Genomic DNA, 26,227 nt, shown 5'->3' with positions numbered 1-26,227 from the left:
GTTTCACAAAATACCACCCACTCTATCTCTACGCCGCTGCAGCCTGACACTACAGCTGCACCTTGTTTATGCTGCACAACAACACAACCGCACGGTGGGAAGCGGAGAGTTCTCGATACGTTACAGCGTCACGCCTCCACCGCTGCACTGTGACCCAGCCAAGCCTCCCACGACACGACGCAGGTTAAACTGCACGCAGAACAACTAATTCAACCAGCCAGAGTCATTATTCAGTTATTGTTTCATCAGTTCCTGGAAATGTCATTCAGCAGCATGCTAGGTAATTGTCTTCCTAAATTAATCCCTGGCTTCCTTGCGGAGTACAAACGATATTGTGTCTAGACATCCGAGAGCCTCAAGTCAGGTTATTAAGTTACTTTATTGATTACCAAGAAAAAATGCTTATTCAAATGTCACTAACAGAGAAGGAGACAGCAGTAATATAGCGACAGCTTATGCTCACATCCGTCTGACTGTAATGGTTTCATTTTAAATGTCATTGTGTGTCTGTTCTGCACGGCTTTAACGGTCATAAAGCTCGCTTCTTCCGGTTAGAGCCAGGCAGAGCTTGAATGGCCATCTGAGAAATTCAATTCAGTCAGATTGAAATTGAGGTTTAGTACGGGAGCTGTCCAAAAGCGTGCGCTGGGATTACCCAACCAGGTGGTGAGTCACAGCGTGGGAGAATAAAAGTAATTCAACCGCTGGCTCCGAGCCTGCTCACAGTTTGCCCATCCTGCTCCACGGATCCCCCAGTACTCCCCGGTTAGAGATAAATGTCAGCAGGGCTCAGAGATTATCTGCGTATGAATCCAAATGTATTTAGACCGTGTGTGTTTGTATTTGTCTGTGTGCATGTGGATGTTTGTACATATTTGTCCATTTGATTATGTGTGTGCATGTTTGTATTTGTGTCCGTGAATGTGTGCCCAGGTGGGTGGGGGGGTGGGGGGGAGTGTGTGTGTGTGTACTCGTGTGTGTGTGTACTCGTGTGTGTGTGCCAGAGCGGGGAAGTGATTCCCCTGATGGGTATGACAGATGGGCAGGGAGTGGCTCAGCTCATTCTCGGTGCCACCTGACAAGCACGAGGGCGGGATGTGCAGCATCCACGCTCACCTCGCATCCCTCTGACAGACACCACTTTGTTTAGATTCATGTACTACAGTAGGCCCTTAAAAAGGTAGCCTAATTGTGAAGGGGAAGTTGTTCTGAACACCACAACAGAAACGTGAGTCTACTATAACTGGAGTGAAGTTCTGTTTTTGTCACTTTCACTGGTTAAACTTACAAATGGCAGCGGATTCTATCAGCTAAACAGTGTTGATGCTGTGAGGCTGAAAATATAGGCTAGTTCTGCAGGTGATATTGGTAGTTGTCATTAACATGTGGTGCGGACCCGAGCCTCAAACAAGTTGCTGTTGATCCAACTTTGTGTAGGGAGGAAGGTTAGAAACGGGAAACAAAAGTGAGACCAGAAACAGCCACGCAAAAGTCTAAGAACACCCCGGCACATTCGCATGTGTGCAGCCGTAGCCAGTTCTCATTCCCAGGGCGTTAAATACCGACACTATGTCACAGCTGTCGGCGTTCGATACAGTAACACAAGTCACACTTTCGCACCAGGCTTTCCATTACCTACAATGTAAACCCATCCGAGGCAACAGTAAACGCACGGGGAAAGTGTGCCAGGAGTGTGGAGACGTAGTTTAGAGGGCGAAAGAGACACACAGAGCAGTCGTGAGGGGAGGTGTCCAACAAACACAAGGCTTTACTTCAGGAGACAGCTGTTCACGTCCAGTACATTACGTTCTACTTTCACGTTACAATCAGCTGTTCGATCGTGTCCCGTGTTCACAACGTCAAGTACAAACTTAACTTTATAAGCCCAACCATGTTGTTTTTTCCTCAACCTAACTAAGTGTTTTTGTTGCCTGAACCTAAGCAAGTGTTTTTGTTTAATTCACAACATTAAGCACGTGTTTAATGCGTCTGAAAAGTGACGCCGAGGCGTCTGACTAAGTGTCAGTATGTGACGAGTTGGGATGAGAACGTGTTGGCAGCCCGCAGAAACATTTTCAAGCCCTAAATCACTTGTAAAAGACTAAAATGAAACTTGGCTCTCTGTCTGTACTCGGCAGAAGAAAACAAAGTAATATCTAATATCAGGAGTGTTTTTGTGGTTCGACAAGACCAACAGACTCTGAAACAATCTCGCCGATTGTGGCACATCAATTTTCTTCTATCGATTCTCTCTTTCATAACAATCATTTCAGCTCTAAACGTCTGAATTGGGAGCTCCAGTATTTGGATCAAGTAAAAACAAGGTATGCAAAAGTCAGCAGGCTGCCCCTGTTACTCTATTGTGTCTACAGCTGTTATGTCAATATGCTGTCATATGCTGTTCATCTCACTTTCAGGTTGCAGATGCAGGTTGTGATTATTAATTAAGCTAACTGTAAGCACTTTGTAACTGTGCTTTGAAAGATGCTATATAAATACAGTTTATGATTATTATATTATTAACTGCTTCTGCTTTCTCAGCCAACAAAATGCTGTTGAAGATCTCAGTTCAATCTTTGAGTTTAGGTTTTTTAAACTTACACTGGTTTCAATACTGCATTCTGATCAACAATAACCGTCCGTGCACAGAGCAGCACTTTGAGTGCACATGAAAATCATGAAAATGCAACCTGAAAAGGATCATAAGTCAACATGAGCTCTGGTGTGAAGCGAAAGGCGTGAGCTGTCACTGAGGCGCAGCGTGTTAACCTCTGGATAGCGGCGAAAGGGAAAAGTGCAAGTTCAACACTCTTCAAGATAACGCTGCTCAGGAAGAGGAGCGCTGACTGCTGCAGCTCGGGGTCTGTGAACTGTGCCATGCTACACTGCACTGGCCCGCCGCCAGCAGACATACAGAAAAACCGGGCCAAAAGAAAAATCTGTTGCGCCACCTGGCTAATTCCGGTGTGTCCGTTTACTGCCTCGTCAGCCCCGAGTGAGTTCTCAATGCGGGGATGTGGACATGTTTATATCGGCTGCACAAAGGTGACGGAGAGTTCAGAGAACTATTGTTATTTTAGAGGATATCCAAAGTGTGATGTATTTGATGAGTCACATTGAAAAGGGGATGAGATTTAACCTAAGAATCACGGAGTATGAAGAAAATGCAAAGCTTTCTGACATGCAATTTGATTTGTAAATGAAGGCCGAGCCTGCTGTCTATAAATGACACCGTCATGCTGTTGAGGTGGCAGAGAGAGAAAGCTGTGCTCATACATCACATCTGGAAAGAAGAGGGAAAAAGCTCTCAGAAATAGAAAGCTGCAGCCTTTTGGATCCAAATGACTGATAAACATGTGAGTGAGCTGAACATGTGTGCTGTACAGCTCCGATGTACTATACATACAGGATCTGATATCTGCACCTGTGGAAATGAGACACTGTGTTCCAGCATGGAAAAATAAAACCACCTCCCCTCCAGTGCTTTGAGGTATCAACGTAACTATACACGCACAGATCCCATTGATGTCGCTTCACACTTAATTAAGTATGTGCTGAAACGGGAATATTGAGTGACTTTGCAGAAAAACATGTCAACCACCAGAAGGTGTGCACAAAGCTAGGAAAACATTTCTTACCTCGGTGGTCAGTTGTCTTCACTTCAGTGTTGTTTTCTTTACATCCCGGCTTTCATCCCAACGTTAGCTCTCAGGGAACTCTGTAATCACAACAGACAATCTGTGATTCCTTCATATCTTTGCCAACAAAAGAAAAAAAACATCCAGCAGGCCAAGCACTCCGCAGAGTGAGAAGGCTTACAGAGAGATCCTGCGAGACAGGAGTTAGCCAAATCCTACAAGATATCCACAGCTCTGCACAAGGAAATCCACATGGCCACTGATGCATGCGTGTACTGCCAAGTCAGGGATGACATGGGAGGAGTCTCAGAGTTCAAGAGAGGAAAATCCCCGAAGGAGGTGCAAGGTTTCTTGTCTATGCAAACCGTTGATGTTAGATTTTCATGTGACCAGCTTACCACTAAAAGGCTTAGTAGTCTAATCCTTTAGGCAAATGAAGTGTCTAACCTAAGGCTTAGGCCGGCCAGACGAATCAAAGGGAGTTTATAGTATGATGAACCTCGCTAGACTTTCAAAAGGCCGGGAGTACGCAGTACCTGCTCAGGAATGCATTGATGGAAAGAGATTCCTGCTCTATATGGTACAGTATTAATCATCCCTTTGGCTACTGCACTCTTCGATCTTTATTTACACCTGGGGTACGACTTAAAGAACGGCTTCAGGCGGCATTAACCAGACTTCCACTCTCGATGTCACAATCCTGGCAGCAAATGTGAATAATTAGCAGTCACGCCTCAAAACAACACATCCAGGTGAAGATGAGAAATTAACTCTGTTCATAACTGGATTGCTGCTGAGGAAGAGCTTGCATGCTCGACATACCTGTTCAGAAACCTTAACTTAACATAATAACGCTGGCTTTGATGCATGACTATTAGATTATATTGCATTGTGCATCACATTCAATTATCTTACACTGAACAGGACCCAATCTGTCTGTTTGCATTGGATCAAATAAAGTGACTGGCAGAGCAGAGGGAAATTGAATAATGCTTCACATCTGTTTTTCGCACACATAAACATGTGCACACAGTCAGATAAACACACCCACACACAGACATGCTGCATACACAAATTAACATGGAAACATATGTAATATGATTGAGAAATAGACGCAAAAATCACTGAGATTAGGGCTGAAATGTCTTTCATTCTCTTCATGTTTTAATATTAATCATCAGGTTAGGGGAGTAAAGATGAGCTGATACCAGAGTGAGAGATTCAGCCGCAGGTCTGAGCCAAATTCCGCATGAAATTAGGAAATAAATTGATAGAGGTGTCAAAAAAACGATCTTTCCAAATAATTCCCTGTGTGTGTGTGTGTGTGAGACTCGCTTCTCTCCTGCTGACTCACTGCAGTATGTTCCCCATTCAGAAACCTGCCACACATCCCCACACTGAATGAAATATCATGCAAGACGTTGCCTTAAGTCTTCACAAAGCACAATTATCCCTTCCTAAGCCCCGCCCCTTTTCGCTCTGTGGTCCAATAACAGTGGAGCGAGCTCGGAACCCGGCAGAACCTCGGTCAACTTTCCCCTTTCCTGTTGGGTTATACTTAGATATGCTACGTCTGTTCAAAGGTAACATTACTATGTAAGTCACATTACATTGGTGTCACAATCTTCACGGACACATTAGATCATATATATATATAGTCACAGTTACATTTTCATTTTGTGTTGATGTCGGCGGTCCCTGAGGACAAAGCGGTAGTGTCTCCGAGCACCAGAGTCCCTTTAGAAACCCTTTTACTGTGGCGGGGTCTGACAGTCCGCGCCGCACAGTCCTGCTTCTAATGTTCTTCCTTTGTTTCTATTATCTCTGTAAGGTTATGTGCCGCCATGAAGTAACCTTTGGTGTTATTTATTTCGATATACACGACGTCTAGCATCCCAATGGGAAAAGTTACCTGAGTAAAAGTTATTGTGAATATATCCTTCCATCGCATACTGTAGTCCATGCTGTTGGCTTCATGAAGCCATACTGCCTGGCGTCCAGAAACTATCTGCGGCATCGGCTAAACAGAACCGACGTCGCTATGTTTCTTTTGGTCAAGCTTGTCAGACTTAGCAACTTAGCAACAGTAACTAAGGGTGGCAGGACTTAGGATCGTATAATAAAGTGAGTCGGTGGTACATCAAACCTCGCTGCACATGTAAGAAGGCAATGTGTTAGCTGACAGTGAAGTTACAAGAGGAGAAGTCAACATAAGGCCAGTAATGCTAACGTTGCTTCTTCCAACTAGCCCTAACTCCTTCTGGTTACTGAAGCCATGTGCCCAATACAGCATTACTGAAAATACCAAATAAAGAAAGATGATATTGACCCAGGACCAGAGGTAAACACTGCAGCATCTTTATGAAATATTCATCCTACTTAGGGAGACTAGCTGAAAAGCTATCCACTGTATCACTGCCCATGTTTGAGATTGTTTTCAAGGCAGAAGACATCATTTTCCGTTTCATTTTTAATTCAGTATTTGAATTAAAGTTAAGGAAATAACAAGTATAAAAGTAAGTCACAGCATATCATACCATTACAAATGTAGAGCTGTTGTTTTTGTACCTGATCTTGGAGTAATTATCTAGATGTGTACGGTATCGTGAAGGAGAGATACACACCCCTACATGTAGTTAATAAACTGTCAACACCTGTGATAAATGCTTGTGGAGTAAAGGCAAACCATTTTCATTAACTTGCTGTCATTCAACGAGTCTATTCGTTTCAGCTCTGATTGAGACAAAAACACACTTCCATTGATACAAACACGATATCATTACGTAATAATGATGATCCGTGTCTTTGGCACGCTGGATACATTTTTCCCGGTTGAATCATTATCTGATGACATTCAGCCAAGTAGCACCACAACAGTCTCATCTTTCCACCTGACTCGGCAGGCGGCACACATCGGGGCATCCCTATCCTGCATTAAGAAGATAATGAAATGATTCTTCTCGGATGCACGCAAACGTGACCGGCCGCTTGTTGGCGGCGTTATCAAAAGAAACGGGAAAAGAATCGGTGACCTTGGTATCGGATTTTGCCTGAGAACTGCTGCTATCTCACAAATCAAAGTCAGTAGATGGAAGCCGTCCTTAGGCCGTCTTTAGGCCAAATACTGCAAACAGTGTACACCTCCAAACCACTTAACCATGATCATTTCCAGAGTATATGCTACCTCGCATTTTTAAAGGCAGTGAAGTCTATTCAGGGCCTTTAATTTGTAATAGAACAGACTGGAGATGTCTGGTTATATATGAGCATTACAACCAGCTCCACAGCTGACCTCTTCCATAACTCAGATTTAAGGTGAAATACTCGTTTCTCTTTAAGCAACACCGGCAGTTTGTTTTCATTACCGGCTCTGGTGAGTCAGTGTGGCCATGCATCCGATTCTCCGGCTAATCCATATTCTAAGCCAGCTCTCAGCTACTCGGGGAGAGATAAATATGCATCGGCACAGGCGGGACAGATAAGAGGGCCAGCTGCTTGGAGTCGGGGTTAAACCTGACAGCACTCAAGCTCATCTACAGTATATACTCTGTTTTATTTTAAGCACACGGAGAAAGAGAGATGTACAGGTTAACAAGTAGTAAACGTGCGGTAGTGATTCAGTCTTGTTCAGAAGCCTCTTATTCAGCACCAACGCTGACTATCGCAACCTTAACACTTCCGAAATGTGTCGGTGTGCTGCCGTGGACGAGGATGTACTGAGAGGAAAATACAGTAAAAGGACAAATGGTTACTCAAGATAGACTTTTCTCTCTGGTAGCCAAGAAGAGACAGGCTGGAAAATTTTGTTTACAACATAACATGCCTACACATTAGTTCTAGTCTTGTGACATGCTTTAGTGCACATCAATACAAAGAAGAATATGTGTTGTTCCTTGAAGCCCATTTACAACTGAATCACAATATAAGAGGAAAACATGAACCCCTTTCATTCCAGACATTTAATGGATTACTGTGTTAGACCGACTATAAATACAATGATTGTTTTCTGCTAAATCTGTTACACGCTGAGGCCTCTACTTCAAGGAATAGTTTAAATCTGGGAAACACACTTCTTAGCTTTCCGACTACTCCTTCATGGCAGAAAAACACATCGTTAGCAATTAGACAGCTGACAGATGGTGAAAGCTTGCTAGCCTAGCTGCTTTAAGGCTACAAACAACCCATAATACAAAACTCTCTTTGAAGCAATAGCTCATCATTTTTCAAAAATTATTTATTTGCTTTCTTTCCATGCGCGAGATCTTATGTTTGTGTGTTAAAGGGACTGTGTAACTTTTTAAGCGTGTAAATGTACCGGGTCGGGATCCCAAGCGCGCACGCATATGCCCCGCTCTTGCTGAGGCAGGAAAAGCCAACACTAGGATCAGCAGTGATTCATGGAGAGACCTTCGTCTGGTCAGCTAACATTACCGCCAGGCAGGTGAAATATAGAGTGATATTGTGCTTTTAGCTGACGTGTGTCGCCTCACTGTTTTGAGCTATGCTCGTTCATGTCTATAGAGCGAGCACAAGCGCGAGCCCGACGCTGACTTTCGTTGACTTAACGGCCACAGGTGTCGCTGTTAACAAGCATTTCTGAAAGTTACAAATACTCCCTTTAAGTACACAGCTAGATCTAGGATACAGTTAGCCATTTTATCTCGTTTGTTTAATCTGCAGACTTGTTTTCTTGTTTAATTAAATCTATTTGTCAATGATCATGTACAAAAAACTAACTCAAACAAAGAGAAGAGATGTTTTGTACCAGATATAGTTACTAGCTACTTTCTATCTGCAGTCCCTGGGCAGACAGGCATAAACACAACAAAGTACAGAAGAGAAATGTTTGGATTAAACCAGTGAGATACATTGTTTTAACTAGTAAGCTTTAGAGGTAGAGCCAGGTTAACGGTTTCCCTGCCTATAGTCTTTGCTAAGCTAGATTAACCATACCCTGACTCCAGCGCCGTTTTTAACACGTTAGTCATCTTTTCATTTCACTCATAGAAAAGAAAGCAAATGAGTGGAAAGCATCTACAAGTGTTCAGGGTTGGACAATTGGACGAATATATCGGCTATTGGCGAATGGCTGAATGCATTTTGTTAGCCAACTGTTTGGGCTATGTTTGTCATTTTATTTTGCTAAATTATTGGTCTGCCTCTGAAGAACGAGAGCCGCTCAGCCGCTGAGAGAAACAGCGGGGGAAATCATCTTGCAGAGCTGGCATAGTTTCACATCTAACTTGATGAAATAAGGGTTAATATCGACCAAACCAGAGTTGGGGATTGTTGGAAAGACTAATCAAGATGGTTTGATTTAGGTTCTGTCACACGCACACACACAAACACACCTTTGTGAATATAACAGTAATCACCGGTTGTTGGGCTGACGATGGCCAGTTGGAAGATTTTAACATAGGGCCCAACCCTAGCATCTGTGGACCTTTACTGCAGAAATGGACGGGGGATATAATCATGTATCCAGCAGCAAACAATTAACAATGTCCCAAAATGTCATGTTAAAAGGCGGCGAGCCCTAGACGACAGTCTTAAAACAGTCCGAGAAAATCTTGCCAATCACAGAACAGCAAGTATGTGACTGAAACTCAGAATGAAGGAATGCCTGTTACCAGTTGCGCTCAAAACATTCTTGAACAAGCTGCAGAAACGGAGAGATTTATGATCTACTGGACAAACCATATGTTTCATTTTTACAGGAGTAAAGAGTTCAAGGACGAGGACGAACAGCTGGTTCCACAGTCCGTCTTTGAAATGCTCAAACCGACTTCAAAAGAATACAGATTATGTTTTTAATACTGCTTTTCATTAAAAGTTGGATGATGCATTCTTTACCTTGTCATATCAACGTGTCTCTTATTTTCAATAAGTCTAAATAAGAAAGGTAGTCTGATATTCAGGCCAATACGGTATTTATATAAGCCTCATCTGCTCCGCAATCATCCTCTTAAAAGAGAGAGACAGCATATTTCCTGTAAATATCCGTCTGCTCATTTCATCGAGAAAACTTCTTCTACCTTCTATGTTTTCATGCAAAGCTGTTTCATACTTAATGTAGTATTGTCCCTCTCTCACAGAGTATGTCTAGCTAATCGGTATGCCAGTCCTGCAGACCAAAATTCTGTAGGCAGACTGTGATGCCTAATCTTCACAATAAAAGAAAGATCTCTCTTGTAAGATGACAGCATCTCCCAAAACTAGACCGCAACCATTGCTAATCTTTTTAGACAAATCTGACGTTTTGGACAGAGCTGTTTGTCAAAAGCTTCCCATTATAACAACATCAAGCTTTTCCATTTTAAAACGAAACAGGACCAAATATTGATGCTTTTCGTGGTGTTTCTGTGTGAGCTGCTCCACCAACAGTTAGTCGATTCATCTATTAATCAATTGACAGAAAATTAATCTGCAACTATTACTCATTATTTGTGTCATTTTTTTTAAAGGAACAGTGTGTAACATTTCGGGGGATCTATTGGTAGGGTGCGGGTCCTCTTCACGGAGTCCGTCATGTTGCTATGTCATGTTTCTACAGTAGCCCAGAACGGACAAACCAAACACCGTCTCTAGTGAGAGCCTTACATGTTTTTACGTCACCTGAAGGCCACCGTAGTTCTCCGGCACGCTTGTGAAACTGCGGTATTGTGAGCCGCAGAGTGTTAAACCGTGGTACCGCCAGCTGCCGTCTGACTTCCGTTGCTTCTACAGTAGTGTTGTTATGGTAAGGATGGCTTCTGAGAGAAGCGAACGGCGTTACCACAGTTTTGCACTCAGCGGCTCACGTTACCGCAGTCTTGGAAAGGGAGGAGTGAGCGGAGGGGTACTCAGTTGGTTGCAATTTGCAACCACACCCCTAGATGTCGCCAAATCTTACACACTGCACCTTTAAAGCAGAAAATGCCCATAAAAATGCCGGTTTCAGCCTCTCAAATGTAATGATTTTCTGTTTTGCATCATTGTAAACTGAATATTTTTGGGTTTTGGACTATTGATCGGACAAAACAAGACATTTGAGGACGTCACCTTGGGCTACGGGAAATTATAATAAGCAGTTTTCATTATTTTCTGACATTTTATAGACAAAACGATTAATCGATAAATTGAGAAAATGATCAGCCCTAGTCTCTTTATAGCAAATGTATTGTATTTTTTTCACATTTTTCCCCTCAATAAATGATGTCCTTGCTGTGGGGGTTTCACTGCTGAATGAATTCAGGGGGGACCCCGGTTGCAGTCTGTTTCTGAGAGCTATCATGCCTACAACTAGGACTTTTCTAATAGAAGTGGGCTAAGTGCTCTGGATGCCAGAGGAAGGCCTCAAACAGGAAATGTTGCAGGCTCACTGAAACATTGCCAAACCACCCGCTGAATCACATCCATGTATTTGCATATTATGTAAATCACCCTGAGTTACTTAAGTGTAAACGGGAGAACGTGTGTTCGTCTGAGTGTGAGAGAGCTCCTTTCCAAATCAGCTTACCATCTACCGTGACACATTAACATCACTCATGTCAGACGTGCGACCTACAGGGCTGCCTTTCCATTTCAGGCGTTCAGCTGACGCTCCACTGCAGACTGCCTTATACAGAATAAACTTGATTTCCTTTACTTTGTTGCAGATGTATTCCATTAATACTCATTCCAAGTTCAATCCAATTCATTGTTCCTCCACGGCTCTGTGTATAGAATAAGTCATTTCCACACAGGATTAATCCAGAGTGTGCTTTACTTTTAGAACAATCTGTTGGTTTGCATAGTTTAAAAGCTTAGCTGTTACATGCGGACTCAGACACACACTCTCACTCACACACACAGTGCTGTAACCGAGCCAACGTGGAGATTGATCGGCTGGGCCGTGTCCAAATTAAAGCCCGTCCTCTGCAGACATGCCAAGCATAATAACTCTCTCCTCTCTTTGCACTTTTTCTTGGCCGGGGAAAGTGGGGAGAGAGAAAAAAAACAAATGCATGAGAGAAAGAGAAAGCAAGAAAAAGAAGAAGGAAAAAGAGGTGCAATTGGATAATGTCTTGACGCCCATCGCAGAAAAAAAGGACCGCCTGGCTCTCAGATGTCTGACCCATTTTCTGCTCTCGCTCTCTCCCTCTCCTCCTTTCTCTCTAATTTCCCTCCTTCCTCTAATCTACAGTAAAGGAGCTCTCTGACTCAGATTCATTGGAGCTGCAGCGAGCTGTGGATTTCTATGAAACGCAATGCCAAAGGATCCAAACCTACACACTGAAACAAAACAATCCACACATACCCGTCCTGATGCACAGTTTGGAACGGCAATAACTGGAACGAGAACACAAGACCATGCTATGCTTCAACTGACGACGAATAGATATTCTCTGTGTGGGCTTTTATGCAAATGTATGTTTGTTTGTGTGTGTGCACTACATGTAAGTGGCACATGAACTGTGTGTGTTCAACAGTATGCATAATGAGAGGCCTGTGCGCCAACACAGACAGTTCAATAATTAATTATTCACTCGCTGGTAATACCCTGGTGCCCATCTCTAATAATAAAATCAGTTCACAGCTTTTAGATAAAGACAAGACAAGAATATTCTATTTATTGAGTTTCTGAAGATTTAGTCACATTAGGCCACGATGATGGATGAACTTAAGTGTAATTACGTGCAATAATGAGGGCAAATTTCCCCTGGTAGCATTGGTGCATATTAGCATTTTCACATTATATAGACCACTTCACAGTTGTAAACATCCCAAATGTGTCCCAGCTTGTTTCCTGTCCTGCAGTGTGTGTGAATGACCTAAGCTGACAGGAAGTAAACCAGGTCCTAAGTTGTTGCCTAGCAATGCAGTTCTGTTGAAACGGTCTATAGTTGTCTGTGGTTTTCTATATGTGAGCGTATGTTGTGCACAATGTGGTTGCGGCATAACTGCATGTTTTGACTACATCTCCACTATGACAGGTTACCTTTGATGTCTCTGCACGTGATTTTTAAACGGACGGTTTACCCAAATTACAAAAGAAATTTATTTTATAGGTTAACAGGGATGTTTTTTCTAGGTTTTCTATGTTGCTTTTGAAATGTTTTTAATTTAAGTCATTTTTCAACAGTTTGAGCATCACAAACTACATTCCATTCACCTCCATTGTTTTAGGGTTGAGGCAGCAATCTCAACTAAAAAAAACATATAATTTAATATATAAACGTATAAGCCTTAAAGGTCCAGTGTAGGATCTGGTGGTATCTAGCAGTGAGGTGAGGAGAACCAACTCAAGCCTCTCCTGTGTGCCGAGTGTGTTGGAGAGCTGCGGTGGCCGATGCTGAAACACAAATGGCCCTCGCTTGAGCTAGTGTACAGACTGTGTGTGTGTGTGTATGTGAGAAGTGAGTGGTGAAGCAAGAGAGAGAAAGCGGCGGCGACGGGAGCGAGTAACGTTATCGACTCCCGCCCAAGCAGGAAAAGTTAACAAGGTTTGATTGATGGATGTTATGATATTATGGGTTGAAATTGGGTGGTACTAGCTTACGTATGCATGTGTCATATTTTTGTTTTAATAGAAGAAAAATGATTGGATTTTGATATAAAAATAGAAGCTGTTTTTTTTGTTTTAAAAAAAAATAAAAAATGCATGTATTGTTAAATAGTTGCACAATATGACTGTATATGAGATCTAAAAGGGTTGCAAAGGCATTTTTCATTTCATGTCAACTTTAGGATCTCAGTCCTGGATGACCTTGCGACACACACAGTTAACCTGGAAACAGCAAGTACGGTTTTCTCAGAATTCTGTGACTGCTTCACAATAAAAAAGACACCTTGTGTTTTCGGCAGTTGAACACCTTTAACGGGAAGCCGCAACAGCAGCAGCAGTAGGAAATGTTGTGTTTGCATCAGCAGTAACTTAATACAGCTCAGTGAGATTGATATCAATGAGATCAAATTACAGTAATGCTGGATTACATGCTGCATCATTTCCTGTGAATCCCCTGTGCATGTGAAGGCAATGTCAATCTTCTGCGGACTCCGCCATTAACAATTAATACTATTATTATTATATAAAATCAAAACCAGGGTTATATTATGATTTATTTATGACAATTTAGATTAATTCATGAGATTATTATGATTTAAAAGCTCTCATTGATATTGATTTTATGTAGATAAATATTTAAAAACAATAATATATCTACAGAGCCTTTAAAAAGGTGCAGAATAAAAGTAAAGCTTTTCCTGAAAAAAATTATTATGATTGTGAATTAATCATTTAAAAAAATTTGGCGAGTCCAAAATGGATGTTTTGTTTATCTCTGTGGAAGATATCTGACGTTCGGTTCCCACTTCTAACAAGGCTTTTGAGCCAATAGTAAAACGACGTTGGTATCACATGGTATCTCTGGGTCGTCAGGTAGTGTGGTAAAAAAACGGATAAATAGCGGGAATTGACGTTAAGTACCTGGCAACGACTTGTTGTGAAGTAAATGCAATGGAACGGGGGAGAGAGAATGCGACATCTAGTCATCTAATGACAAAAAAAATTGTACAAATAAATCACAGCGGCATGGCTAGATAGCACTAGAGGTGAGTGAGAATATGTTTCCTTTGTAATATGGGTGAACTGACCCTTTAATATTATACTGAAATGCAATTGGAAGGAATCAAATGGCTGCCTGGAAGCTTGTAAATCATTCTAAAACTGTAGGAAATGATTAACAGGCATGTATTTGTATGTAATGGGGTGAGCCATGCAGGTTAATGTACAGTAGGCTACTGCAGCGTCTGGTTTTACAGTAGCAGAGCAGACATGCTTAAGTGACAATCTGTGGAAAAACAAGGGGAAGGGCTCACAGCAGGCAGAGGGTACGGGAGGCAAAGGGTCGCCTTCGGTCAGCTAATCCCCCGTGTCAGATAAGGGTCTGCCAACACACTCGTGCTTAGCACACTAACACACACACACACACACATGTACAGCAATAACAAAGAAAGCCATGGACTGTAAACAATGTACTTTTACATGATACCCACACAGAATACATTAACTCACAGTCAAACACATGATCCGTGCACCATCTCTCCCTTTCTGCTCGCTCTAATGTGATCTGTTTATACTTCTCTCTCTCTCTCTCTCTCTCTCTCTCTCTCTCTCTCTCTCTCTCTCTCTCTCGTGCACACAAACACGAATAGAAGGCCAGCAGGGTCAGCGGCGCTGCCTGCTTTGGCACAGAAGAGGACTACAGATGTGAAAGTAGGGAGAGCTCGCTCGTTCCGGGGACCAGCTGGAGCCCGTCCAACCTGGACAAGGGTCAGGGACACGACAGAGAACACATGCAGCATTTGGAGCCTCTTCTCAGGGGCCGGCCAGCCTGTCACTGTCGTCAGTCACCCTGGGCCGGCATCCAGCCAGATCTTCTAATGCTCCGCAGGCCAATTTCATTATTTTGACCGTTCATTTTCACACCTTTGTAAAGGCACCTTTAAGGTACATTTTGAACAGATAAAAAATGTGTGCATTAATATGCAAATAATAGAGAGTAACAATGGACAATCATGCGATCAATCATGATTAAATACAAAAACCATAGCTCTAAAGCACAGCCTTTTAACTCTACATCCTTTGCAACACTTTAAGTTTTCCTGTTGTGAAGCTGTTTTATATTTTTGGAAAGTCTAAATTTAATAAATGTGATCAAATAACAATAAACAAGGCCCAGGGTGGGACTGCACTGTGTTCTATTCTGAGTTTAACAAACAGTAGTCTGCTATGATTACAATCATCTGCAGCAGAGCTTTTCCTCTTGTCATGTTTGTCAACAATAGTATGAAATCATACTTTCGTATCATAAAAAAAAACACACAAATTTCTCATGTCATAGTCAAATTTATGACAAACAATTGTTTTGATATGGGAACTTGTTCCAGTTACACAGGACTGTTGGCAGCTTATTGCTCCCCTCGGTGTCGTCCTGCATTAAACAAGTCAAACAGTTGTTGGGTACAGCATTAAACACTCACTCGAGACAGTTTAGACAGCGCTGTACAAACACGGAGCCGGCTGGGTAAAAAAAATGAACTGTAAGTGCCTTTGTGTATATCCCTATGTACGGTATTGTGCAAACAGAGTACCCAATGCAACATGTGTTCCACACAGGGAAGTGATCTGTACGGGCTTGAGTGATAACATCTCAACCCAGAATAGCCGCCTGCATGTGTTTGTGAACATGAATGTGCCTCTGCTGGTGTGAATGCCTGTTTGTAAATGCATGCATATCAGTTGTGTTATTGGCGAGTGTGCAAAGCGTGCATGCAACTTCCCTGAATTTCTGTGCCCAGTTTTGCTATGCCACAACTGCTGCAGGGCGGCAGCGTACGCTAATCACAGAGTGGTTGCCTCACACTTTGCCTATTGAGTTTCCTGCTATCCGGGCCAGCTATGTTGAAGGAAACATGAGCTCGTCCTCCACACCAAAACACATGGAGACGCTGCAGAGACACAGTGCCCACACCAGCAGCCTCGCATATATACCCACACACATGTGCGAATTAACACACGACACAGCTCGTGCCACATGCCGACACATGCATGTGTAAAAGAAGAGATGGTACTCTCAATCCCAGCGAGAAACTAAATCAATTTAGACTACACTTGCTAGTATCTCCTGTTCGTTTGCTGACTGGCTGCAGTTGAGACAACTCAGAGGAGGAATGTGTACGCCTGCCAGATCAGCAAATCTCTCAATACTTTCATAAAGACAAATGCACACACACACACAGCCTCAGGGCACTTGGCATTAAGCTGGCATTCTGGACCTCCCAGTGCGTACTGTAGCTCACCATCCCTCAACTTGGCGAGCAACACCAACAGGTAGATATGAAACAAACTCCCTGGCTCAGGTAAAGTGCAGAGCAAATCCCTGGAATAATGAAGCATTCAAATTGGACAACAATATCTGGGTTATGTGTAGGATAGGGGATTTCTTACAGTGATAATGATTGTTTACATACGCTACATTGCTCTCAAACTAGTACTTCAAGTTTTGAAAGGTTACTTCTTTCAGAGTCATCATAAGCGACAGAACGTCCTTGTGCAGCAGCTTCCATGATAACGATTTAATTAGGTTAGATTTATTTTTTTTTTATTAAGGGCAGACTGCCAAGAGCGATTACACTATCATTTGTTTGATTATTTGCTCGAGCTGAACAAATTTCCCTTTCAACAACCTGGTACACACCTTTCACATGAATCATACCCGCAACACATTCAAATCACTTTATAAAACAGTTAAACACCAATAATTAATTATAATTAATTCACGTTTCTTCTCTTTAAGCACCTTCAAGGTTGGAAAAATCATCTCATTCCACATTATCTGACAGTATCATATAATTAGCAACTAATGAACATTAACTGTCTATAAAATGTCAGAAAATATTTTCAAAATACCTGTTATAATTTCAAACATCCCAAGCTGACATATTAAAAGAAAATAAAGCTATCTAGTTTAGTATGGCTGCACAGCATTTTGTAATAACAGATTTAAAAGGTTAAATCCATATGGACAGCAAGCATCAGCAAGTGAAGCCCTGCAGAGTTGCTATGGATTAAAAAGGTCACTTTGCCCCTTCTTAGCATCATTTTGAAGGTGAACCATGCGGCTAAAGTGCTGCTGCTGCTGCATCTGACAAACTCTGTCCATTAAGCCAAAAGGACAGAGCGACATGGACAAAATTCAAAATCACAAGCTAAAAGCTAAAATGTAATCATAATGATCATCTCTCAGTAATATCAGACTTTCATCACTGTCATCATAAAATATAAGAAAACTGTCTCAAATAACAGGTGTACCAGTTTGTGTGTGTGTTTGTTTATAGGAACCTGAGATAATAATCAAGAGAAGGTGACGAATAAGGATATTCATCACACGTAGTTTTGACATCACGGCGTCAACAAACTGTTGAAAAGGTGACTCACTTGAGTTTCCTGTTACCAAAATGCCCCTCCACAAAACCGCAGCCTACCCACCTGCCATTGTAATATAATGGTACGCAATTTCCACCACGACCATGATTCAATCGCACACTGAATGCTGATTTATTCTCCACTCTGTCAGGAAGGGACAGTGTGTTATTCTGAGCCTGGCTCAAATAAGTGGCACGACTTCACTTTTTCTCACTGAAAAATAATCGCTGGAAGAAGAATAGATTCCAGCTTCAGAAAGGTTTGGATGTGATGTCAGAAAAAGAAGTTTCCTCAAACAGAAAAAGTGCTTGGTGGGCAATAACGGAGAGGCCCAGCGGAGAGTGGGTCAGTGTCAGTCACACTTCAAAGAAGCCCAGCTAAACTCTGAAGTGATCTTTAACCTCACCGACAGTCATAACATAAACCAAAATCTAATTCTTCAGCAAGGGGAATATCTCGCACACACATAACCTACACACTTGCTGCCTCAGTCAGACAAGGTTGTGATTCGACCACTGTGAAAACCAGACATGTGACCGAAATCTAGGGCATTCTCCAACTGAGGAAGCAGCTGCTGTAAATTAACAGGAGAGTTGTGCAATAACTGCTAGAAAGAAGTGACCTGCCATAACTGAACATAAAACCTTCATAGCACTATCCAAAGCCCAAAAATAAAAAAGCATTAATGGTTACAGCTATATCTTATGAAGACATACCCAGTTATTAATGATACTGTAGAACAGTGATTCCCAACCGGGGGTACTTGTACCCCAAGAGGTAATTCTGCAGCTGTCAGGGGTTACATGGAGAGATTGGGTAGTAGCTAAACTAATTTAATCCAACAGAATTTACTGTATTAAAAGAACAATATTCACCTATTCAGTCACCTGAGCATCCTGTTGCAGTTACAAGTGTGAAAACCACACAGTCTACGATGACAACAAGTCAGCAAGCTGGCAAAGAAGTTGAAACACTTAGCTAAAGCTGATGATAATCTGTTGAAATTGTCAGCTAGAATTAGTGGATAAACAGTTGAAATAGTTAGCTAGAAGACATGGATAAATGGTTGTTACATTCTCTTCTACGCCAAGTCGTACCTCTGCAGACTAAACCAAACCGACCTAAACATTGATAAATCAATGGTAACATCCACTATTATATCCACTTACTGTATAAATTATTAACAGTTTAATAATGTCCCATTTGAAATCGATTCAAATGAACACATTTGGGACATGACGTGTGGTGTTGATGAAGGGGTACTGGGTTCATCCATCTAACAGGGCTGTTGGGTTTGCTGTTGTAGAACAAGCTACAGCCTCACTCCTTCCTGACACTTGTAATCCCACACAGTCTGGAGTGAAAAGTCATGTCCCTAATGAAAACCGACATGTTTCTATTCTCAAAGCCAACTGTATAACTTCATTTTGGTCTTGTAATTACGCAGCTATGTCGTAGCAAATGTACTGTAGGTGTAGGTGGCATGGGTGGCCTTAACCTCAATCCAAATTTAAAAAAATCCAATGATCATGAGGTGGAGTTTTGCAGAAGCTCGCCAAACCATCAGGCGTTGGATCAAGTCCATCCAAATTTCCTGAAGCGTGACAGATCACAAAACAGGGAGCAATAAAACTCCAGCCCTTCCTCTGCATAGCCAACTATGTATCCAGCTCCTAATTCAGGGGTATTCAAGGGGAATTCAAGCAGTGGAGGCTCTGAGAGAGATGTTTAAGATCATCTCAAACCCGTGTTTACCAAAAAAATAAATCCTGGTAAAGTTTCATTTGCAACAGCAGCAAGTAAAGAGCATTAAACTCACTCGGATTGGATATTAAAAAAAGGTCAATCTATTCTGCACTCATGGATTTTCTTCCTTCAGTTATGAAAAGCTGACCTATATACAGTAGCCTACACGTTGGAAGAGCAGACTAGCCATGCACAGCGGGACTTGGGTCTCGGCCAATTGTTTTAATTGTGGGGTTTTATAAGCATCTCTTTGCTCAGAGTTATTCATTACCTGAGCAGATAGTATGTCCAAAGCATGGAAAATTTCCAAGCGGAAGCGGTATAACAGATTTGTTCTATTGCCTCTTATCACGTGCATTTTAACATTATTGACTTAATCATGAAAGCCATCAACCGTGCTTTCCTTTACCTTTGGGAGGTGCTTGATTGTGGTAAAAAGATACACACAGTACAGTAAATACACAATACTGTACAATGTTCTTTAGAGCTGATTATCTAAATAGTTTATTATGTCGTATTTTCCTTTTTTTCTCTAAATTTCCAGCTTCTCAATTTTAAGCATTTGCTGCTTTCCTCTGTTGTATTCCATTGTAAATAGAATATTTAGGGGGTTTTGGACTGTTTGATTGGACAAAACCAATTTGAAGATGTCCCCTTAAACTCTCAGAACATGTGATGGCCATTTTTCAAACAATGAATCAAATAATTGAGAAATGAATCCACAGATTGACTAAAAATGAAAATAGTCATTCGTTACAGCCCTAGTAATCCAGGGAAATACCAGAAGTAACCAAGTCGCCATTACTGCGGTGGCGTCTCCCTACAATATGCACACGTTTGAATGCAAGCTGTCCTAAGAAGTGTACAATTTTCTACTTTTGCCTTTACTTTCAGCAAAGCTAGCATAGCTAACGTTAGCCTGAAATGGTGAAACAAGTAACGTCAGCTAAGTTAACACTGCATTAGTGGGCTAAAGACACACTGTCTAGGAGCTGCGATGGTCCCACAGAATAAATGAACTCAGTCACCTAACTGTGGCGGTATTAAATATAACATGAGTTGCTCTAACTAGGGCAACCTAATGACCACAAAGTACATGTGGGTCCGTTTTATATACGTACTTATCTGTGTTTATTATATATGCCGACCGTTACTACGAGCAACCACGGATACTTTCGGCTGAAAGTCACCAGTTAACACGGTTAACAGACAGTAGAGTCACTACGACTTGCCACCGCAGTAACGGCGGCGCCGCTAGATCGTGGAACACGCATATCAGTTGCCAGATTTGCCTATACTGTATATAGACATATGTCTAATTTATGTCTTATATGTGCAGGTATATACAACAAATCATTTGACTCTGCATGAACCAAAGCAAAAGTTATCAATTTAGAGCAAATCTTCAATTATTTATTTTTAAACACTCGTCTCTAATGCCCTCATACTAACTCATAATCACACACATTAATTCCTCTTGGGAACTATAAACTGATTATCTTCTGCCCCAGGGGCACAGATACTGAAACTGTTATAGCCGGTTTAATCTCATATCCACATGAAGGGAATCCCTCCGTACGCCACAACGCCTCAGTGTTTACGACACAGTAGGAAAAAAAAGTAGCCACTTTATTGTCTTGGGAACGGGTTGTTTAATACGTCTGCAAATGCGTAATGACTTAATTTCAATTCCACTGCATAAATTGAGGCAGCCCTCACAGAGAGAGAAAGAGAGAGAGAGAGAGAGAGCAGTTCAATGCCAGCAAATGTCGGATGTCCTCGTAAAGTGCTCCGCTTCGTCCTGGCAAAAATAAACCTCACGGGCCTCTGTGCCAAGTATTCCCGTTGATGAAAAGCCAGTTGTGAGTGGCCCCAGTTGTACCCAGGCAGAGCCAAGCTGACTGGTGTTAATAAGAAAGAAGTGCGGCTGTGTAAAACAGCTTCTCTACTCTCTCTCTGGCCAATAAAGGCTATTTTACAAATTATTATTTTCCCTGGAAATCTGGAAAGCTACTGAAGCACAAGCTGGCAGAGAGGGCCAGAGAGCAGTGACAAAGGTTCAATGGCACAGAGAAATAAAAAAAGACGGGTGCCTCTAGTAACCATCTGCATGGAAACCACTGCTCAAGAGAAAAAAGAAAAAAAAAACGACCAAAGAATAAAGCGAAACCTAACCTACTAAGAAGAGGGAGGGGCCAACACAACACTGAGAAACAGCCACAGACTTGGGAGCACGCTGGCTGACATCACGTGTTAGGGGGATGGGGAGTTGCAGTATCTCGAGGACAGCAGGACCCCCAGTGGTCTGTGTGAAGACCGGTGCAGAGTGCACTGATAATCTCTTGTCGTGTTCACCATGACAGCATGCTTATCAGCGGTGGAGCTTCACGGGCCTCCGAATGCAAACCCGCTTCAACATCACACTGAAAGGTTAGCCTCATTCTTCTTCGGTAATGAGGTTTGAATTGCCGGTGAGGACACACTCATTACTCTGCGTGCCAGATATTACAACGGGAAACGGCACGGAGTTTCCTTTATGGCAGACACATTGCTTGTTATTGTTACTGGTATATATAGATCTCAGCTGACTTAACCTACTTTTTTGAACTTTACCTCAATAGATTTAATGTGATTGCAGATGTGGTCAACCGCTGCTTTGAATTAGAGCTGAAACGATATATGAAGACGTCACCTTGGGCTCTGGGAACTTTGTGGGCATTTTGAACATTTTATAGACCAAACATTACCTGATTAATAATGAAAATAATCACTAATATTAAACTTTTTATTACCAGAATTAGAGCCACAAACTGGATATATTATTCTGTGGACATCTTTATTTAATCATAATTTAATCAGGTAGTCTCATTGAGATTAAGATCGGGTTCCCAATAGAGAACAAGAAGCATTCATCAGAATACACTCAGCAAAACAGAAACAACAACGAATCAGTTAATAAAGCTTTAAGGGGAATGTAAGACTCTAGTTTGAAGGCAGTTTGCAGTTCATTGCATTTAATAGGTGCATAGTACCTGAAACCAGTTCTGCAAACCTTAGTGTGTACATGAGGGGTATCTAAGGTTAAGTAGTTACTGGAATGAATATGATCTAGTATTGTAACTGTAATACAATATCTCACAACACACTTCTTATCTATATAATTAAAAGGGCAAAGCCATGACTTTGACTCTATTAGGGCGGCCCCCTCTTCGTCAATTAGTCAACTAATAGGTCATTTTGGTCTCAGTCGACGAAGATTTCTTTAGATGATTAGTTGTTTGTTTTTATGTTTTTTTATGCTGACTGATTTATTAACAAGACACTTATAAGCACATCTCTAGAAAACACAAGATTTAAAGTGGTGCTTTTGTGTGATTCAGTTTTACAGATCTGTCGATTAAATCAACTAATCGATTAGTCGGCAAAATCGTGTTAGTCGACTAAGAAGTTGATGTGAATATGCTGAAAGGAGTTACCATTATAGCCCGATCTATACTGGATTTATGAGGCTGCAATGGATATCGACATCTGGGAGTTAAAATAATCTGACAACGATACATCGGCTGACAGTTATTTCCTTTAAAATGAACGCATCAGATCCCTTGGATTTGTTGCGTTTTAAGGACAGTAACCAAGATACATACAAAGCGTGACATTTAACAGCGTAAATATCTAGGAATGTCATGAGAGCCAATACTTCAGTACCAAGGAACGTCAACTAGTTCTCGTCCTGCCGATTTCAACGCAGGAGGTGCCTGCGTTAATTTCATTATGATGCGTTCAGGGTCTGTTCAGTAAAAATGAGTATTGGGCGAAGGTAAATTCTAACGTTATCATGATGTGTTCAAATGTGATCTTGTAAAATGTAGTTTTTGGCGTGAAACTTGAATAAATCCAGTTGTTTGAAGGATATGTTTTCACAGCAATATAAAATAAATAGAGAGTAGGGCTGACTCGAATGCTTCGAAGCTCCGACTGTTGCCATGGTAATCAACCTCCAAATCAGTATTCGAATGCTTTGTTTTATATACTGTATATATATATATATATATATATACGTATGTAATAGTATGTATGTAAGTATGTAATAATAATGTACAAATCCCAAAATAGCCCATGAAATAAGGAATAATCCCACAACATTATTAATACATGGGATTTATGGTTTACTTATGTTTTTTACTGTGGTATCAAACGCTATAAATATCAACATGTCAGTGCTCTCTGGTGAATAAACTATGTAATGGCAACACTGTTTCTAAATTACTCACACCTAGTTTGACATTTCTGTTCTGCAATATCTTGTTACTTATCAGTGACATATACACTGATACTAATTCATCTGCAAAAAGCTAATATGGGCCGATTTATCATCTACCTGTAGTTGACAAGTAAAGTGTAGGTGATGGATTAAGCAGTGGAAGTGGAAGTCCTGAAAGAAATTAGTCCATGAGAGTGTCGGCTGAAGAAGAAGCACTGAAAGTAGTTGAAGCAACAAGCTGCACATACTGTATATTTATCATCAGAACTGGATTTGGTTGAACAAGAGGATGATTGTGAGAAGTAAACAGCCTTGAGGCAGTGACTAGTTCTCCTAAATCAGCAGGTCGTCATGATCTCATTAGTGCTTTGGACTCTATTAATTGGTATGCATATTGATGTATAGGCATATGAAGACGCCTGATGTTTATCTGATATCATCTGAGCGATCTCTTGATGCATAAAGAGGCCGATTTATTTGCTTAAATAAAAATAAACTGAATCAAACATTCCTATAAAAGTGCTCTTCGATAAAGAGTTCTTTGTGCGTCTAAATACAGTATGTTGATAAACACAAGCTATACTCTACGTCACCCCAACATCTATTAGCCCGGCTCTGGTGCACAAACCCGTGATGATCAGATGACTCTTCTTGTATTTGGCTGCATTCACCCAGGCTGAATAGATCCTATGAAACAACCTACAAGTTTATATCATATGGGTGTGCTGTAATCTAATTAGTCATAGGAGAAAACACAGACAACGTGGTGAAGCGCCCTGAGGCCCAGCGTCTTTTGGATGGGAACAGTCAACTGAGGTCAAGCGGAATGTAAAGGCAAAACAATGGGCATGTTATTATAGGATGTGCATTTATAGAGGAAAAGGCAACAATAAACAAGTCACACAAAACGTCACCTTTGGACCGAGGTACAATAAGTATGTTTGGAAATGCCAGAAACACCTAAACCAGGGTAGTGATGTCTTGAGGTATTCAGCTTGACGTACGGGCAAACAATGTAGCTGCTCCTTCAGGACAAATTACTGCCATGTCGAGGACATTCCTTATTATGAGATGCATCATTTGCACATGTTTCATTGAGGGATGCACCGATACCGGAGCGGATATCGGGCCGATACGGACTCAAATAGCTGGATCTGGTATCGGTGACAATGGGGCTGATGTATTCAATTCAATTCTATGTTTATATACTATATACATTATATACTGGAATTTAAATTGCTGTTTTGGATGGAATTTAGTGGAATTTAGATTTGACCAATTTGTGGCTGCATTAAAAAGTTTACACCTGAATTGTAATACTTGTTAATTTTAAAGATTTTTACCAAGTTGCTGGTTCATTATTTTAATAATAAATAACTATAATTTAAATAATACAAATGTATATCTATGTATTTATTTGTTACATTTTGTTTTATAAAGTTAGGAAAGCAATGTTTAAGTCCAGCCTGATGTTGCCTTACACATAAAAGGATGATCCGAGTCACTTCCACGTAATGAGGCCTACAGCCTATTAATTTATAATTATTAACACTGGTATCAGAATCGGTACTCTGTAGGCTTGTCGCGGTGGTAGGTGTTACCGGTGTTACCGGTGTTACATGCCCACCGCCCACACCGTCGTTTCATTTTTTTTTTTTTATTGAAATAAAACCCTTTTAGTTCATTTTGGCGTATCAGCGGCGTGATAACAATAGATAATGGGACGCAGACGCTACAAACTGACAGTGAATGTGTCTGTTCCATACAGAGTCTTAGCACAGAGTAGCAAGTGTTAGATTTCACACACTGGACGAGAGAGAGTTGACAGACCGAGAGATGGCAGAGCATTTGGTGTCGAAGCAAAAAGCAAATGCGCCTATTTGGCAATATTTCAGATTTAAATCCGATGCTATAAGAGAACCATAACGTTAATGAGGGAGCGTTAATCGCTGCGAGGAGGACGGAGCGGTCACAGCCGGTGTGCGCGGCGCAGCGGCGCCAGGTAGACCCCTGCGGGTAAAGATCAAAGTAAGCTCTCTGCAAATATTGACCGTCGTCTTTTCTTGTAAAATGTCCGGTGTAATCGGTAACACCGGTGTTGTCACAAGTTTATAAACCAGTGAGAAATTTTCCTCACCGTCACATCCCTAGTACTCGGTATCGACCAATATCCAAAGCCCTGGTATCTGGTATCGGTATCGGTACTGAAAAAGTGGGATTGGTGCATCCCTAGTTTCATTAAAACTGACAAATAAAACAAACATCTAATCAACTGTATTTCCATTTAAATCCTCCTGAGAAACCAAAAAAGGAGGCAAATCCTAGATTCACCCTGCTCACCAGACTCAGTTCAGGAATAGCTCTTGACATATTGGCCTACCCAGCATGCCCTCTGCCTCTCTAGACAGCTCTGACATCATTATACAGCAGATACAGACCAGGACATCAGCTGCACAGCCATGGTTATATAAGTGAACGCTCTATGTTTCTAAGCATGAAGCGCTGCTGCTGCTGCTGCTGCTGCTGCTGCTGCTGCTGCTGCTGCTGCTGCTGCTGCCCCACCACGGGGAATAGGAGGGGATGGGTGTAGACGAGGAGAGGAGAGGAGGGGGGTAAGGAGAAGGAAAAGGAGCG

The 26,227-nt window shown here is 41.6% G+C and overlaps 1 protein-coding gene across 3 annotated transcripts in view; it reads right to left on the bottom strand.

The window, feature by feature from the left end:
- thrab (thyroid hormone receptor alpha b) overlaps positions 1-26,227 on the bottom strand; it is a 282,111-nt gene that overhangs the window by 144,363 nt on the left and 111,521 nt on the right. For 2 of the 3 annotated variants that reach the window (XM_037755729.1, XM_037755730.1), the window contains one exon: positions 3,639-3,718. The exons of the other annotated variant lie outside the window; for it this stretch is intronic. The gene's annotated coding sequence lies outside the window, so the exon portion shown is untranslated. The remainder of the gene's footprint in view (positions 1-3,638; positions 3,719-26,227) is intronic. 3 annotated transcript variants of the gene reach the window in all.

This window comes from Sebastes umbrosus, chromosome 20 (assembly GCF_015220745.1).
Source record: "Sebastes umbrosus isolate fSebUmb1 chromosome 20, fSebUmb1.pri, whole genome shotgun sequence".
In the NCBI taxonomy this organism is placed as follows: domain Eukaryota; kingdom Metazoa; phylum Chordata; class Actinopteri; order Perciformes; family Sebastidae; genus Sebastes; species Sebastes umbrosus.
The sequence above is the reverse complement of the archived record's forward strand: the minus strand, read 5'-3'. Positions and strand labels throughout refer to the sequence as shown.